At 38.9% G+C, this 19,871-nt stretch overlaps 1 protein-coding gene across 3 annotated transcripts in view; it reads left to right on the plus strand.

Annotated features, from left to right (window-relative positions):
* The first annotated feature begins 5,041 nt into the window (after positions 1-5,041).
* Positions 5,042-19,871, plus strand: part of EPHA5 (EPH receptor A5) — a 216,661-nt gene continuing 201,831 nt past the window's right edge. For all 3 annotated transcript variants that reach the window (XM_072115041.1, XM_072115057.1, XM_072115050.1), the window contains exon 1: positions 5,042-5,168. The gene's annotated coding sequence lies outside the window, so the exon portion shown is untranslated. The remainder of the gene's footprint in view (positions 5,169-19,871) is intronic.

The following is a 19,871-nucleotide window of genomic DNA, read 5'->3' on the forward strand; positions in this document are numbered from 1 at the left end:
GTAGTCCACAACAATTACAAAATGGAAACAATGGGGGTTATTTATTACTGAATTACTGTTGTAAAAAAGGGGCAAAATAATCACAAAGGGTTTTTTTTGCAGTTTTTTTGGGACCCGAAAAATTGCAATGGCCTTTTCCCATCACTCAGAAATAGTGTCTTAAAGGAAACCTACCACCACAAATCTACCTATAAAGGTAGATCGGGTGGTAGGTGAATCAATGGGACGTGAGGATAGCCCTTTTAAGGGCTAATCCTCACGTCCCCGCACTGTTTTATAAACTTTTATTACTTATATATGTTAATTTACTTATGCGGCTACCGGGGCGTGGAGTAGCCGCATCTGAGGTTACACGAGGCGGCTACTCCACGCCCCGGTAGCCACATTACCCCTCCTACTCACCATGTTCGGCGCGCAGCTGCTCGTAGCTGCGCGCCCTCGTCCGCCGATCCTGCCGTCTGCGCATGCGCAGAACAGCAGGCCCGCGCCTGCGCAGCCCCGGCTTCAGAGCAGTGACCGCGCAGGCGCGGGCCTGCTGTTCTGCGCATGCGCAGACGGCAGGATCGGCGGACGAGGGCGCGCAGCTACGAGCAGCTGCGCGCCGAACATGGTGAGTAGGAGGGGTAATGTGGCTACCGGGGCGTGGAGTAGCCGCCTCGTGTAACCTCAGATGCGGCTACTCCACGCCCCGGTAGCCGCATAAGTAAATTAACATATATAAGTAATAAAAGTTTATAAAACAGTGCGGGGACGTGAGGATTAGCCCTTAAAAGGGCTATCCTCACGTCCCATTGATTCACCTACCACCCGATCTACCTTTATAGGTAGATTTGTGGTGGTAGGTGCCCTTTAAACATAGAAGCACTGCTAGTGCAATGTCGTGTGAAGCCATATTTGTGGGGTTTTTTTTAATCGTAAAAAAGTCACAAGGTCACTCTACTCCCCTCCTTGAGTATGTGCTGTTGCGATTATTTTGTGAATATTTAAAAAAAATCCCAGAGAGATTTATTAAAGAACCAATGCCACTTTAATAAATCTGAAAAGCAGCAGAGCTCCGAAGGCAGTCATAGAACTATCGCAAAGAGCCTGCATAATGATAAATCTCCCTCTATGAGTATGTTAGAATTCAGATTGGGAACATGAGAAACAAAGGATAAGAAGTTATCCAGTTGGGAAAATTTATATGAAATCTCCCTCCCTGTATTAACCATTTCACGCCCTGCGTCTGATATATCGGATGCTGAGTGCATTGACTTAGCACTCAGCGTCCGATATTTTGGACGCAGAGCTGATGCCACCTCAGCTCAAGATAGTAGCTGGACTGGCATCGGGATACATTGGATGTCAGCTGCAGCCATAAGCTGGGACTGTCCTCAGGCAGTAAGATGCCATCTGTGACAGTCATGTGCATAGGCTGACACAGCTAATACCCTGAAATGCTGTGTGAAAAGAAGGATGACACAGAGACATGAGCCATGTGAAAAGGGTGGACTTGGAGGCTCTGGATATTTGAATAGGAGTGAAGAGGAACATGGGATTGCATAGTGTGTGAGAAAGAGTGAGACATTAGGGAGTGGTACCCACTGCTGGTGAATTTATAATGATCATCATCCATTACTTATAAAGACCACTAGTGACATTCACATTAAAAGGAATGTAGGAAAAAGTGTTTCTGGTTACTTTATTTTCAACAATTTGTCAAGCAGGTTACAGAATAAAAAGCCAAAAAATCCAGCAAAGCATCACCTTGTAGATACAGTAAGGTACTGGCCTACGCGTTTCGGGTGTAATGTCCACCCTTAATCATTACCACAAAATTAAGGAACCTGTCAGCAGATTTTCCCCTATTCCTCCTTCAATGAATAACAAGTCTCATAGTATACTGTGGGCAGGGATAAGCCGGAGAGAAGCCACCCTTGAACTTTTCTTAAATGAGTTGTCCTGAGTTTAGTAGTTATAAATAACAGTGGTTAAAGATAACAATGTATTTGGGAGGGTCCAATTGCTGTGACTCCCACTAATCACAAGAATGGAACCCCTGTATTGCATGATCCCTAGATCTATTATGTGGACGGCCGCTGTACTCTATCTATCTATGATACTCACACAGTGAATTGAGGGTGCATGCTCATCCCATTTAAACTATCGAAAGATCAGACAAATATTTGCTTTTTTACTAGTACAATCTTTAGATTAATGCATTATTTATGTCTGTGGTTAATGGTGCGGATAACAACTTACCCTTCTGTATTTCTATAACTTTAGAGAAGCATAGCATAGAGAATTAGAATAAAAAAAAAAAAATATATATATATATATATATATATATATATATATATATATATATATATATATTTTCTCCCTAATAAAAGGACAAAAGATGTTATTTTGTAGAATACGAGGGGACCCTGAATACAAGGGGATTTTCTGAAACATTTCTATGAAGATATTAGTTACAAATGAAATAAATATCTCCCTGGGGTGTGATAGGGGACATGATTTATCTCATAGATTACACTGGCCACTTCTATTAGTTCTGCTAACACTTCACAGCCTATGAATACATAACCTATATTATCCCACAATTTTGCTATAAAGAACACTTTATGAAATGTTATCAAGGCTGGAGCACAAGTCCCATATAAATACAGCATTCATGGATCCAGGATACATAACATAATATGACTGAAAATTCAATATGTTCTATGACCTTTATGAACAGATATAATACAATAGATTTGTCATATTCCAAATTAGCAGTTAATCTTGGTATCTTAAAGAATCAATAGGGAAGAGCATTTAGACCTTCTATTACAGCTGTGACTTTTGCCTGGTGATAACAGTGATTGCTTGGATGATCAGTGGCTCACCAAAGTGCCTTCATTCTAAAATATTATGTTCTTCATGAGCCCACCTTATGCATTGATATAGATGTCGGAGCTCTGTTAGTCCTAATATGGCAGTTCAAATCCTCTACCTTGGCTAGGAATGGATGGAAGTGCATTTTATCCTCATTTTTTAAAATACATTTTGATGTACTGACAATTTAAAGGTCAAAAAAGGTTTGGAAGATATTGCCATAATGGTAAATGACATGACAACTTAAAGAAAATCTACAATTATAGAACACTCAAACTTAGGCTGCATTCACACGGCAGTATGGGGGACGTAAATATAGCCGACGTATATACAGCATATATACTTCCCCCATACACAGCAATTGGCGCACGGCACTGTACGGGAACGGTACAATGCCGCACACATGCGGCACTGTACCATTCCGTAGCCCGTAGAATGTCCTATCTTTTGCCAGAATACAGTGCCGTGTGCTGTGTATTTCTATGAAAAGAGGTGGGGTTGAGCAACGTTCACCCCCTCCTCCCGGGCAAACGTCAATGTGAATGTAGCCTAATCTAAACATATGCACCTCCTCTTAATTTTAATCCTGATGGTGGTCTTCTTTAAGCTTCACTCCTGGGGATGTGATTTTTAAGTCATGACTTTGAAACTCCCTTTTATTTAAAGGTCTCTTCTCTTTATGCTTGGGAATCCAGTAGACACAGTTAAATATTAATAAACTAAATGCTGGATAGGCCTCCAGGTTACTATATATACTAAAATGGCAAATCTTGAAACACAAAACTAATCATGAAAAATGTGAACTGAGTCACATCTTTCCAAATGTTCTGCACCTCAGCTTTATTTTGTTCCGCTTATGGTACAGAGAATGTCAATAAATTTCTGAATTAAGTTTCAGAGGACATTTCACCCTCATCATACAATATGCCAGGACTTTATGAGGTTAAAAAATTCTTTTGTGGATGATTTCTGACAGTGTTACATGAAAGAAAAAAATCTGAGTAAATGTGTAAATTATTTAATAATCCTACGTGCCACGAAAAAAAAAAATTGTAACCTGGTCCCCCTCAGAAATTTTGAGACTGTTATACCACAACCTTTGGTTATTTATGACTTTTTCAGTCCTGATCACCTTTACTATGTGTAGAAAAATGTAATCTATAGTCCAGCTGTATCCCAGGTGTATAGTACCTTTATGGTACATGAGAAGTTTTACCATTTGTAAAATAGTTTACATAACAGTTACCGCTTTTTTTGCTTAGAGAGAGTTCTCCCCATTTTGATTTAGAAGTATTCATGTTTTTAATGTGGCAGAGTCTGGACACCATGCCAATATCAGTTCATATTGCATTGCACAAAGATGATACTCTAATGTGTAGTAAGGATCAGGTATCACTGGAAATCTTCTATTTCATAAGCCTGACAAGTGAGATTTATTATGCAGATCCCTTCCTCCTTCTGTGGGTTTGTTAGGGTCAGGCTGCTCATTTACTGTCTGCATATTGTGTTTCCTGCATGTGTCTAGCAGAGAGTCTGCAGTAGCTGTGTGTACCCTGCTGACATCAGACACAGCATGGCATTAGCATCCATCCTGTGATGCTTCTTAACTTCACCCTGACTCCATCCCTTCCTCCTGTAGTGAGCACAAAGTCCCTGGCAGCAGTCAGTGTGCTGTCTATCTGCTACTTGGTGCCCTCCATGGCTGTGCTGTGCTCCATCTAGCTGCTGCCTGCTGTCACTCACCATCTCCCTGTCTGCCAGCCTTAATGTGGACATCATTGCTAGTTGCAATCCCCCCAGCCTTGTAGCTCTGCTCCCCTCCCTGCATTCACCTCACCTAACATGGTCTGACTTCTGGTGGGGAGAACTAAAGTGTGTGGGGGCTGCTCCTGTCACATCCCACCACCCCCATCATCCGGAGGCTTCATCATCATCACATCAAAGTGGAGAAGAGGAGGCGAGAAGAAGGACGCACATCAGGGTTATTTGTAGAAGAGGAGGAGGAAGGAGAGAAAGCCTTACACCTGATCACATCCCGGGAAAGAAGGAAGGGACAAGTTCTCCATCAGCTCTCGGATTCACCAGGATTGTGTGACTGGACCTGGAAGAAGAAGAAGAAGAGGTCCTCTGCTGCTGGGAGAAGATGCTGCCCGCTGCTGCTGCTGCTGCTGCTGCTGGACTGCCCTGCTCTCACACTGGATCTTCCTGGACTCTGCATTCTGGATTTGCCTCTGATTTAACCCTTTGGATTTGGCTTCTTACCTGCTGCTGCTGCATCTCTGGGATCTTCCCCAGTCCAAGTAATGAAGGTAAGTGAAGCCTCTCCTGCCCTTTCCCTATATAATCTCAGTGCCATCTCTGTCCATATATATAAGCAAAGTGTGTGACATCTCATACAGTAAGTCATATATATATATATATATTAGATAGAAGTATGCACAGTATATATGTGTACTGTCTCCACAGAGAACCAGTGATGCTGCTTTATGCTGTGTACATCAGGAAAACATTCAGTGTTATTATATGAAAGAACTCACTTTGGTCTCACCACCTGCTATTGCTTGAAAGTGACAGTATAAATACGAATATATATACCATACATCCATATATGCATATTTATGTTCAAATAACACTGAAATACTTATGCTGTAATAACCCCCTCTTAATGCACAAACTTGCTGGCATCTGAATATATGTCTCTTCTTCCCCAAAGAAGTGAGAGGTCTGACATTTGTTACAGAGCTTGTGATGTGTAAGGAATGTGCATCCATCCAGGTTTAACGATGTTACAGAAGGTCTTTTCTACAGCCTTGCTTGGCATACCCCTGATTTAAGAATAATAATTTATAGTTTTTTCTTTGTATCAATAATTTCATGAACCTGATCATGATCCTTGGAAGTTGAAAGTTGGCCAGCTGTGCTGATATAGTATGTGTATAGATAGAAAATATGCATTTATTGATTTTGTCAATATTTTTCTAACAACATTAACACCCACAAATTTAATTCATTTATTAACTGTGATCACTTACTTAATCTGCTATATTTTTGCATTGGAGAAACCTATGCATAACCTTACTGGTAAAGTCACTCTATATAGTGAAGGACACTAAAGCAATATCATGCTGTGCAGCCCTGATAATATTGTGGAAGAGATGAGAATAGAGTTGACTCCTGGGTCATAGCAGTGCTGCAGGGTTTATGCTGATGTCTTGTTAGGAAGTTGCTCCTTGAGCCTTGGAAATGAGTCAAGAGATGTGGAAGTCCCTGACTTTATTAGATTACTATTGCTAGTGTACATGATACTACTACATTCACCATGTATATAGGACTGCTTGGATATTATGAATTGAATTATGGTTGTGGCAAGTAAAGATAAGTCCATGTACTAAATTTTATGTACATAATATGTAACTATATTGTTTAACTATCCTGTGTTCAACTGTATCAGTAGGCCTGAAGTATATGTGAAAGCTACGAATACAAGAGGACTCCTCCATTTTTAAGCAAGATGATTAAACCAAGTTATGTAGATTCTCATAATCTAAACTCACAGGGATCTCACACTAAAAGAGTTAAAAAGGACTAGGAAGAGAAAGATGTTATTTTCTGTATCCATAGTGTATGAACCAAGTTAATACCATCATGTTACTGTTACATAGTACTATTTGCTACATCAGATGCCTTCAGCCCATAAACAGATACAAAAATAAATAAATAAATAAATAAATAAAAAATAAAAATACTTTAGAAGTAATAAAGACGAGACTTTTCTATGTAGGTGACACGTTACCAAATTCATAGCTACTAAAACGAAATTCATAAAATATTAGACATTTAAATACACCATTACCACCATAAGTTCCATAATTTAGAATTACACTGATAGGAAGACTGGTCATAACAGCAAGCAAGATATACGGTAACATTTAAAATATTGAGTTAATATTTTAGTCTATATGCATTTTTCACTTCTGCGCTGAATTATGGCCTTTCTGACTGAAACTGGAGTAACAGTAGTAATAGTAGTAGCACAATTATAAAGCTAAAACAACCACTAACACTGTATAATATAAAGGTATAGAAAGATAGAAAGATATGTGATGGGCAAATTAATATATACTTTTTCATTATCCAAGGTTATAATAGTATTTTGTAAAAATTATCTAAACCAAAAAAATGTGTAGCCATTTTTATTTGAAAAAATAGAAAAAGTCCTAGAATAAATATAGATTTATTTATATATTTATATGTATATGTAATTTCAGAATTTGTCAGCTATGTTATAACGTTCAGAAATAAGGGCATGATTGCCGTAGTGCGACTTGTATGGAGAGATGATTTGTCATACTAGACAACTGAAATAACTGTCCTATGTTTCATCCTGAAACAAGTAATTGTCTTGTAAAAAAGTTCCCTTGCTTGAGTTACTGTGGTACGGACCTACCTTCTTAGCAATTCTAAGGTCCAAAAAGAATTTTGGAGCCACAATTAGCTCAGTGCTTCAGTAAAAGTCACCAAGTAAAGTCTTGGTTACTGGGTAAGTTTTGAACCAATTTCTTCCTATACAGGCCATCCCCTACTTAAGGACACCAGACTTACAGACGACCCCTAGTTAAAGACGGACCCCTCTGCCCCCTCTTACCTCTGGTGAAGCTCTCTGGATTCTTTACTATAATCCTAGATTGGAATGATCAGCTGTAAGGTGTCTGTAATGAAGCTTTATTGATAATCCTTGGTCCCATTACAGCAAAAAATTGAAACTCCAATTGTCACTGGGGCTAAAAAAAATTGTCTACAATTATAAAATATACAGTTTTGACTTACATACAAATTCAACTTAAGAACAAACCTATGGACCCTATCTTGTACGTAACCCGGGGACTGCCTGTTTAGTAGTATCAGAACACAGATGAATTTATAAATAAATACATCTGAAATGGAAATGAGTTAGATGATATATTTATACACTACAAATAGATATGAAAAGAGATAGATTGGTAAATTTGACATGACGATCATTGGTAAATAGTTATGAGATAGATAGATAGATAGATAGATAGATAGATAGATAGATATGAAATAGATATATATGAGATAGATAGATACATAAATAGATAGATAGATGAATAAAATGACGGCACACCAAAAGATTCAAACAGTGGTTACTTTATTCCCATAGTGCAATGTTTCAGCTCTTTAATCAGAAGCCTTTCTCAAGCAAAGTGGTAATGTTTAATACTGTTGTACATAAAAGGGAAATTTGCATTTTTACATGTGTACATATCAAGCTATATACAATGCATCACATAGTAAATTATGGTAAATATCAAGTAAAATTCTTTCTAATTTTAAAGATTTATCTTTTATGGATTGCTATTGCTATTCATCTGTTGGTTAAGGCTTTAGGCCTAGACTAGTAATTCTTTGCATCTACAGATTTATCAGATGTTAGGAAGAAGACAGGATGCTCTTAACAAAACTGTACACTTTATAACACTAAATCAGCTTTAGCATCCAAAGTTCCAAGTTATATGTTCCTATAAATAGTAATAACTTCCTTATCCTGGAACACAAGCCCTAGTAGACTGGTAAGAATGGAATCCAGGTGCTGGTATGCTCATTCATGTCCGCTCTTAAATCTTTAGTGTTTTTTAGAACAGGAAGACAACTGACAAGTAACAATGGTAGACTGAAGTAAGTTTACCTCTGTATCAGAGCATATAACAATAGGAGCTCTTACACTGCCTGAAAAGCCATTATTATCTTTTATCCATCTGTAAATGTAGAAGTGACCTACAAAGCCTCCGCTGGTGAAGGTGGCTTCTTGAAACCGTCCAGGAAATGCTTGTTTAGTCATCACGTTGGTTGAGTTTATTTTTGTTGTGTTGCTTATGTAGCTTTGCCGATTCCTTATAATCATCTCCCTAATAACTGTATAAATGTATATGGACAACTATGTAAATATTCTATTATATGTGCAGGCATGTGATGAAAATAACAATGTTAAAGTATTTTTATGTAGATGCTTACAATTAATGAAAGCAGAACCATCTGCCAATATTGTATTAGTCAATGATATGTGGTTGTAAGTGTAGACACCTGCATAAGGATCTCCATTTACTCAACATTGCTTTATAGCAAGAGCACTATAGTTAGGTTGGTAGATCAGTTCATTTTTATTGTTATTTATTTATCTTACTGTGTTAATAAGAATGTATTATTTTTTAAGATACATGTAGATTAATGAATATGCGATAGATAAGTACAGAAACAGCAGCATCAACACGACGTCAGTGAACGATAAATGAGCTACATGAAGAAGCCTCATTGTTGGAGCAGAAACGTTGCCTTATCCCTGAGATACATGATATTTATCTATGAGATTAGACAAATTAATGATAGAAAGAGAAATAGCTCGGCATATAGATACATGGATATATGTATAAAATAGATAACAAGAAGATACATGGATAGATGGACAGATAAATAGACATTGTATATTGATAAATAGATAGATATCACACATTACTTGGTTACTGCATAGACATTACATACATAATAGATAAATAGTACATACAAAGCAGTCCCCGGATTACAAACAAGATAGGGTCTGCAGGTTTGTTCTTAAGTTGAATTTGTATGTAAGTCAGAACTGTATATTTTATCATTGTAATCCAGGCCAGAACTGTTTTGGTCTCTGTGACAATTGGATTTTAAAAATGTTGGGTTGTCATAAGAACCAGGATTAACAATAAAGCTTCATTACAGACACATTTGATAACTGTTACAGCTGATCATTGTAGCCTAGGACTAAAGTACAATAAATTACCTATATCCAGTGGTCCGTTTGTAACTAGGGGTCATATGTAAGTCGAGTGTTCTTAAGTAGTGGACCACCTGTATTTACTCCATTTAAGATTGATTGATGATAGAAAGACATAGATAGATAGATATATAGATAGATAGATATTTGGTAGCTGAATGACAGATATATGAATAGCTAGATAAGTAGATAGAGTTTTGAGCATAGGGATAGTGACCATTTTTATTAACATTTTCATAATTTCCAACATACAGCTGTTGTTATTTTGCATTGTACATGTCTTTCACCATTACACATATCCCATTTGCACCATAGGAGAATAAACTCATTATTGCTGGTACTTAAGTGACTAAAGGTTAGGGATAGTAAAAGTAATTTCCACAGAATAAACCTTACAGTGAAAGTTTCAGTATTTTGTTTTTGTTGTAGATATAAAGTACAATGTGAGAGATGTTTTGTAGCTATTAGACACCTGTTTTAGTTTTCTTAAAAAAATAGATTAAACAGGAAAACCTTATTGAGCGGTCATATGGTGAATATAGACATGTAATACTCCCTGCAGATCACTATGTGATCTTTTAGACATATGGCAAAGGTAAATGGTGTAAGCTAGATACCAGTAACAATACTGCAGCTAAACCAGTTCTGGCTTTAAGAGCGTCACTTTGATGAGCCACCTTAGAATAGTGTTTGACAAGAATCAGATAGACAAACAATAGGATGATAGACTAGAAGTCACAACATATGTGTGAGCTGGAGGAAGAGTCATAGTATAGAATTACTGGGTGGAACAGCATTTCAGGTTTTTCTGACATTTCAGATTTCTATGAATGTGGCTGGAGTGCACATAAATAAACATCCAGAAATGATCTGATATGCAGCCAGTTATTCTGTAATATTAACCAGCATTGTCTATAGAGAGTATTGTCACTGTATTGGGGCCCATCTGGAACTAATGAGGTTAAGTAAAATCCCTGTGTTACAAAACTCCCCTCTAAGCCTATTCTTTCTTCCCTAAACCACACAACACAAAGGCTGTCCTTTTTACTGCCAACGTCTCTGCCCTCTCTGACCCTTTCCTGCTAAAATCAGGGGAACTCCACAAAGAGAAGAGGGTAGGCACATGAGGCCAGAAATTTCAGATATTGTTTGAGATTTTTCAGCTGTTTTCAGGAATGAATATGGGAAATCTTTGTTATGGTAAATAGTTCATACATACTAAATGAAAGGAATAGGCCTGCTATCATTTGACGACTTCCTCTGCCATGGAGTCACTTGTAATAAAAGGCTTGGATTTCCTTCTCTATGCAGTATGCATTGTCAATGAAGTGTAGCCCTGAACCTGCAGAAGTTTATGTGTCTGCATGTGTGTGGTGTCAAACCTTTAAATATACAACTATATCAACAGAAGTAGGTTTACAGTATTTACTTAAATGTAAGTACAAGAATAACCATACACATTTCAGCATTATAACAAAAAACAGTAGAAATAAACTTTTTATTTGTTTTTAAAATATATTTTTCATTATAATTTAAATGAAGGGTGGGCTGCAAATGAAATAATTCAATGGATGTACTTTATTTAAGAGTACTGTATACGATATATTACCTGTTAAACAAATTGAAATCTATTGCCTCCATCAAAATAAAATGATCACATATGGCAGTCATTGATTTAACCTAAGACTTGGAATGTGCAGGGGTGTCATTTCCCTGAGCCTTATACGAGTGGCAATGGATTTTTCTCTTGTGTAGAATATCTATATATCTCTGGTATTGCATAATAACAGCACATAAAACCAATTAAACAGTACGGTATGTATAGTACACGTGATACAGCCTGTGTGTTCTCCTCTGTTGCTTTGTAAATCAAAAAAGTTTTTAGAAACTGCAAGATCTGTTCATTACATGACATAATCCGAAAACAGTTTATGGGAAATTTTCTCAATACAATAATAGGCTGAGGTATTATGTGTTTTTTCCTTATTTACTTTTACAAGTGTATGTTTTCTTTTGTCACCACAGTTGAATTATAACACTTTCAATTAAGTACACTAATTCTGATTAATACTTTTACTACACCACCGTGCATTATGGACTCCAGGTTTACTACCCTTTTTTTTAAATTTCACAAAGAGTTCTACAAGTCTAACAGCAGCTACTACAAATACAATATTACAATATTATGATTATGACCAACGTTAACAGTTATGCTACTCTACACTTTTTTATTATACTAATATTACAGCAATTAATAGAAATATTATACAACTACTGTAAATATTAAAGATATATTTGTTATTATTGCTACTAGAAAACCCTAACTGCTGATTGGTGCTGGATCTGGTTACCGACCTCAACGATTATGTACAAATTTAAAAAATTGAGGTTTGGAAAACTAATAGCTTGTGCTATTAAATGGGCTGTTGTGTCTTGACATCCACTGTCCATACCCTATATACCAGTGATGGCAAACCTTTTAGACACCGAGTGCCCAAAGTACAACCAAAACTCACATATTTTTCGCAGAGTGCCAATGCGACAATTTAAGCAGTAACTTATTACTACCTGCTTTATCACAGGTTTAAATTGTATAGGCACCAAAGTACACCAATACAGTAGAAAGAAGGAGAAGAAGTTTGGATTATCATTGTAGCTTCCTTCTGGGGTCCTGGGCTGCCTGGGACTGCAAGACAAGTTGTTGAAATAAGTGGGATGCTTAATGTTAATAGCTCTTTGTTCTCTTTACCCTCTTCAAGATGGCAAAACAGACCAAAGCATGTCTCTTGGCTTAGGCCCCATTTCCTTCTAAATCGTGAAGGACTTTTCTGCAAGTACTTTGTACTTTTATAGTTTGTAGAGCTGGAAAAAACATCTATTACTGACCCAAGACTCCTTAACTAACGACGAGCAAATCCGACAAAGTTCAGGTTCACCCGCGTTAGACCAAACCCAAACTTCAAAATTGGGGAGGATCGCCGCTTCTGTCTGTGACGTCATCCCAAAATAGGAGTGCATATAATATATATATATATATATATATATATATATATATATATATTCTTTGATTAATCTAATATTGTCTTGCATATTTCTAATGGGGCATATTTATCAGGATCCTGAAATAATCGCATATGCCAGCTTATTGCTAACACTTGCGATTATTTGCCCCAATCCGCCACCTTCACAACAGTGGGGCGTGAAGGGGGGTGCGGCCGACCGAGCGGAGCGCGTTGCCATTCGGGAGTGGGCCGGGGCGCGGCGTTACTATCCCCGCACTGCGCACTTGCTGCCACCGGCGACTTTTCGTATGTGAACAGTAGCCGGCTGAATTTTTTACTACGCCTGGCGTAGGATAAACACTTCGCAGTCTCCCGCCCCGATACATCAAGAGGCGGCGCTGCGCCAGCGCATGATAAATATGCCCCAATGTGTATATTTAAAAATGAAATGACATCTTTATTATAAAAACTGTATTGAAAAATTAATTATTACTGGAGTAGGATTATATTTTAATGGGAAGTTTTTAGGTTTTTGAGTAAACATTTATGTACATGGTATTTGGCTGCAGCTTGCTAGCAAGTCTTATTTTACTTAGAACTAATGTAACCTGACAATGGATAACAAATTCATAACATTATATCAGTTTACATTAGTTGTTTTCTGTGCTTTTTTATTATTCTTGTTTACATGCTCAATGATGTGATGCTTCTTTGGTTATCATGTTCTGCTATGGCATATTTTCTACATACCCATTGTATGGTTCCTAGACTTTCATAGAGATGTGGATTTTCATTGTAAGCAACCGTTTTTCCTGACTTTTCCTGACTTTTCGAGTCCATAAAGTGGTCACTTGAGTACATTAGTGAGGGGGGTAGCATGCTTCACAATACTGTAGCAATAATATGTGGAAATGTAAGTGTGAAAGGTTAGTGGTCCCTACTGCCTGCTTTGTGTGCTAGTTGTATACCATATGTTGGAAAAGCTTTTTAAGCTCAGATTTAGACATTTGGTACATCCCATGCTACAAAGAGCTGGTGGAGGCTGCTATAACCCATGATGGTCTTAGTGATATAAGCACTATGTAGTTTGAATACCAGCCCATTCAGCAGAAGGCCCAGACTAATGTATGTATAAAATGCTGGGTTTACTTTAGGACAATTTCGAGGTTTAGTTCTCTCAAGTTGCTCTCTTTTCACCTATTTTTATTACTGTTATTTCACAATCTACAACACTTTCTATGTTGAATCCTTTCTTTGATTTATGCTGCAGAATTGTGACACCTCTTGCAGTGCCCTGCTCTTTTGCCCCCTAAAAAATGATTGCCTTTGTATCCATTAGAGGTGAAAACTAAAACCTGTCATCTCAGTGCCATGACATCTGCAGATGGTGATCCATTTCTGTTTTTACTAATTCTGCTTATGAATCATTGCTTCAAGGAAAGAAAACTTCAGAACAGCTGAAAGTATATTGAGATACTGATTGTGTAACCCAATACTATTGGGACTGTATTGACATTCATGTGCTGTGAGATCTCATATTGGCTGCAGGTAAAAGATAAGTTTGATACAAAACAGGGAGTAGGTTTCCTTGGTTACACACCCTGTCTAGATAAGAGGGGATGTTTGCTGAGCATTTGGTAGGGGCTGATTGGGATGACCGTGAAACAATGAAATAATTTGCATTTCTATAACAACTCAACAAAGTAATAAGATTTTTAGTACTAAAATATATTGTTTTGTCCAACTCTTTTTTTAGAGAACCCAGCTTTATGCTATTGTAAACATTAAACCCTCCCACTTTCCACTTATGTTTTGACACTTAGGCGTCCATATTTTCATAATCCAAATGGTTCTACACCTACAATATTCACAAGGAGAATGGGACCAATCACGATTAGGCTATCTTCTCTTTGGGCTGAATTCATCTTGTATATCATAAAACGTACTTGTACACATTGTCCATCATTATGTATACTATTATATTGTTTGGTGGTTTATATATATATATATATATATATATATATATATATATATATATATATATATAGTTATGCAAGCCATTTAGCAAAAGTCTTCCTAAAGGGATCAACAGTACCACCCTGGAATGGTCGTTTTGCATTCATCAGATCCAAATACAATTAAAATTGCAGTATCCTTATGATAGAGGGTAGTTATAACCCTGAATATAATATATACTACCTTTTTTTCGTGTTTTATATGAACACAATACACAGACCGATATTCACAGTTAGACAGTCCTCTTTTTCGTTAATAAGTTCTACTAGATAAAGATGTAGCAATACAATGAACATAAGCCCAAGGCAGCCTTCTGGGGCCGAAGTCAAGAATAGAAAGAAGGAGTTAGTATACAGTGTATTATGCCCTTTGTACTACTGTTGTAACAAGTCTATTAGAGGCGGCAGACTGAAGGCTCACTGCTTAAGATCTGTACCACTCACACTCAATAAAGACATGCATAAGGATGTAGATGTACTCACAAAATACATATCAATGCAGGCTCATAGTCCAAAACATGGACTATACTCACCATGTAGATCTGTGCGGTCTGTAACACTAGTCCATCAAGCTTAACCAGAGGAGAGTATATAGATGAATGCAAGGAGAAGATTACATTGAAACACTTTTGCTTCCCACTTAACCCAGAGAAAGGTAAAATAAGTCAGAAGTTAAAATATTCTCAAAGAGAATGTATCCTCATGGGCTGACCTCACTGTAAAGTGAAAATAGATAACACAAATTGAGTTGATGTGAAAATAAAATAATTAGGTTGTTGTGGATCAATTTTGTTTGGGTTTTTCACATTTGCTTTAAGTCTAAAGAATCGGATACATAGTAATTGACTTTTTTTGGTTCATTGCATTTATTCATTTGCTTAATAGAAATCTGTTGTTGCTGAATTAGAAAAAAAACACGCTGGTTTAGGATATTAAAAAGGTTGATTTGTTTCAGTATTGTTGTAATTAAAGCCATTCTTTATCCTGCGGCCCATATTTTCACATCTAAATGGTATTTATGTTATCTAGTTATTTCTCTAAGAGGATAAAGGGGAATTTCAGCATAAAATGTATAGAATATGAAAATATGTTATATATGTTGAAAAAATACATATTGAAAATATGTCAACATATAACTCAGTTCAGTAGATCAATTATCATTTCCATTTCTTCTTTTTATAGGGAGTGATTCTTTGATCAAAAATTCTTTAAGAAATAAGAAAACATTGGAGGAGTCCAACTTCAGGGCGCCCTGCTGAGATTGCTAATGATGCAAGTCCTTGCAGTCATAAAAGTGTCAGGACCTCTTTGTCACTGCCTATAGTGCATCATAGTCCCTCAGAACATGTGATAGTGTGGACTCATGTATGTTCTCATAGAGATAGACTAATATATGTCCCCATGGAGATAGACTCCGTTATATAAAAAATGGATGACATCCATATGCGGTTGTTTTTCTTTTGCTAGGTTACCAACTGGGTTGGGCAGTAAGTAGATTGGAAATGCATCTTTTTTTTGCAGATGTGAAAAAACTGACACAGATGTAAAAAAAATGGATGCGGATATAATATGTACTTCGCATGGACACCATATGTCAAAATTTTTGCGGACATACTGCTCTGAAAGAAAGAAAATTGTGATCTACCTATATAATATTTCTTCAAAATCGTTGTTGTCGATAGAGGTACTAAAGAATTCATATGATCAATATACCTGTTGTAGTAGCCATGCTTGATATTATAGTCTCATTCATTTCAATGAGACTAAGCTGCAACAAGGCCATGGATATGACGTCTCAGGCTTGAGATCAGCTACACCAACAATAAACCGAATCTAATCATTAGGGGTAAAAGGTGTTTGTCCCCCACTAATTTATTATTGAAGAGCTATACTTAGAATGTTCCATCAATATTTTAATTCTAGAAAACCCCTTTAAGAGAGAAAGATAAGGTGTAAAACTTAATATGCCGCCTTGCCTGGTTATGCCTTTAGTTCAATATTAGAGATGAGCGAACACTAAAATGCTCGGGTACTCGTTATTCGAGACGAACTTTTCCCGATGCTCGAGTGCTCGTCTCGAATAACGAACCCCATTGAAGTCAATGGGAGACTCGAGCATTTTTCAAGGGGACCAAGGCTCTGCACAGGGAAGCTTGGCCAAACACCTGGGAACCTCAGAAAAGGATGGAAACACCACGGAAATGGACAGGAAACAGCAGGGGCAGCATGCATGGATGCCTCTGAGGCTGCATAATCGCACCATTATGCCAAAATTATGGGCAACAGCATGGCCATGACAGAGTGACAGAATGAAGCTAGATAGCATCTAAAACATCCAATAATTGACCCTGACACTATAGGGGACGGCATGCAGAGGCAGCGGCAGCAGGCTAGAGAGTGTCATGGCGACATACCCTAAATGGACTCAGGCTTCAAACCAATGGGTGGCAGAGAGGAACCAAAGGAGGTGAGCAAGAAGCGCTCAAATAATATCGGTACATGATAAAAGTTTGCCAGTATATTTTGTGGATTACACAGCAGGGTGGCGACAAAGTTAACATGGAAGCCATGAAAACAACCCAAAATTCTGCCTGACACAGCTCGTTTGATAAGGGGACCATGTATGGAGGCAGTGAACTAGTAGTAGATTAAAGGTGCTGCAGTTAAAACTATGTTAGTTGGATCTTGGCATGGAGCTGGCGCTCCGCTGCCAGGCGAGCTTTCGCCAATCCAAGCCCCTGTCTATAGGCTACTCCCCAAACAGCACTTCTAAGAACCTTTTGTATAAGATCAAGTGTAGTAGCGTTCTTATAAGTTTAGGATATGCCGGGTGAGGGGAATGTAAACAGATGCGCAAGAAGCGCTGAAATAATATCCCTAAATGGTAAAAGTTTGCAAGTATATTTTGGGGATTACACAGCAGGGTGGCGACAAAGTTAACAACTTTGATGTGGAATGCCCTGTAATAGCTCTTGGGCGGTGTGCCTTTTATCGCCTAGGCTCAGCAGTTTCAGCACCGCCTGCTGTCGCTTAGCGACGGCACTGCTGCTGTGCCTAGAGCTACCGACTGATGGCGCCATGCCCACGGATGGTAATTCGGAGGAGGAGGAGGTGGAGGAGGGGTGGGAGGAGGTATAGTAGGCCTTTGAGACCTGGACCGAGGTAGGCCCCGCAATTCTCTGCGTCGGCAGTATATGACCAGCCCCAGGGTCAGACTCGGTCCCAGCCTGCACCAAGTTAAGTGTAGTAGCGTTCTTATAAGTTTGGGATATGGCGGGTGAGGGGAATGTAAACAGATGCGCAAGAAGCGCATGATGCGCATGGAGCTGGCGTTCCGCTGCCAGGCGAGCTTTCGCCAATCCAAGCCCCTGTCTCTAGGCTACTCCCCAAACAGCACTTCTAAGAACCTTTTGTATAAGATCAAGTGTAGTAGCGTTCTTATAAGTTTAGGATATGCCGGGTGAGGGGAATGTAAACAGATGCGCAAGAAGCGCTGAAATAATATCCCTAAATGGTAAAAGTTTGCAAGTATATTTTGGGGATTACACAGCAGGGTGGCGACAAAGTTAACAACTTTGATGTGGAATGCCCTGTAATAGCTCTTGGGCGGTGTGCCTTTTATCGCCTAGGCTCAGCAGTTTCAGCACCGCCTGCTGTCGCTTAGCGACGGCACTGCTGCTGTGCCTAGAGCTACCGACTGATGGCGCCATGCCCACGGATGGTAATTCGGAGGAGGAGGAGGTGGAGGAGGGGTGGGAGGAGGTATAGTAGGCCTTTGAGACCTGGACCGAGGTAGGCCCCGCAATTCTCTGCGTCGGCAGTATATGACCAGCCCCAGGGTCAGACTCGGTCCCAGCCTGCACCAAGTTAAGTGTAGTAGCGTTCTCATAAGTTTGGGATATGGCGGGTGAGGGGAATGTAAACAGATGCGCAAGAAGCGCATGATGCGCATGGAGCTGGCGTTCCGCTGCCAGGCGAGCTTTCGCCAATCCAAGCCCCTGTCTCTAGGCTACTCCCCAAACAGCACTTCTAAGAACCTTTTGTATAAGATCAAGTGTAGTAGCGTTCTTATAAGTTTAGGATATGCCGGGTGAGGGGAATGTAAACAGATGCGCAAGAAGCGCTGAAATAATATCCCTAAATGGTAAAAGTTTGCCAGTATATTTTGTGAATAACACAGCAGGGTGGCGACAAAGTTAACAACTTTGATGTGGAATCCATGAAAACAACCCAAATTTCTGCCTGACACACCTCGTTTGATAAAGGGACGATGTATGGAGGCAGCTATATGGACGACTTTTGGAGGTAGCAATGGAGACAACGTGTGGAGGCTGCTATGGAGACAATTTAATTTGGATAGTGCCTGTATGTGGCAGTCCCAAACATTTTTCAAACCAGAGGAGCAGGTAGGTGGCCCTCCAGTAAAATGGGATAGATTGAGTGCCTGTATGTGGCAGTCCCAAAAATGTTTCAAACCAGAGGAGCAGGTAGGTGGCCCTCCAGTAAAATGGAATAGATTGAGTGCCTGTATGTGGCAGTCCCAAAAATTGTTCAAACCAGAGGAGCAGGTAGGTGGCCCTGCAGTAAAATGGAATAGATTGAGTGCCTGTATGTGGCAGTCCCAAAAATTGTTCAAACCAGAGGAGCAGGTAGGTGGCCCTGCAGTAAAATGGAATAGATTGAGTGCCTGTATGTGGCAGTCCCAAAAATGTTTCAAACCAGAGGAGCAGGTAGGTGGCCCTGCAGTAAAATGGAATAGATTGAGTGCCTGTATGTGGCAGTCCCAAAAATTGTTCAAACCAGAGGAGCAGGTAGGTGGCCCTGCAGTAAAATGGAATAGATTGAGTGCCTGTATGTGGCAGTCCCAAAAATGTTTCAAACCAGAGGAGCAGGTAGGTGGCCCTCCAGTAAAATGGAATAGATTGAGTGCCTGTATGTGGCAGTCCCAAAAATTGTTCAAACCAGAGGAGCAGGTAGGTGGCCCTGCAGTAAAATGGAATAGATTGAGTGCCTGTATGTGGCAGTCCCAAAAATTTTTTAAAACAGAGGACCGGGTAGGTGGCCCTCCAGAAAAATGGAATAGATTGAGTGCCTGTATGTGGCACTCACAAAAATTGTTTCAAACAGAGGACCGGGTAGGTGGCCCTCCAGAAAAATTAAATGCATGAA

This window comes from Engystomops pustulosus, chromosome 1 (genome assembly GCF_040894005.1).
Source record: "Engystomops pustulosus chromosome 1, aEngPut4.maternal, whole genome shotgun sequence".
NCBI classification, from domain to species: domain Eukaryota; kingdom Metazoa; phylum Chordata; class Amphibia; order Anura; family Leptodactylidae; genus Engystomops; species Engystomops pustulosus.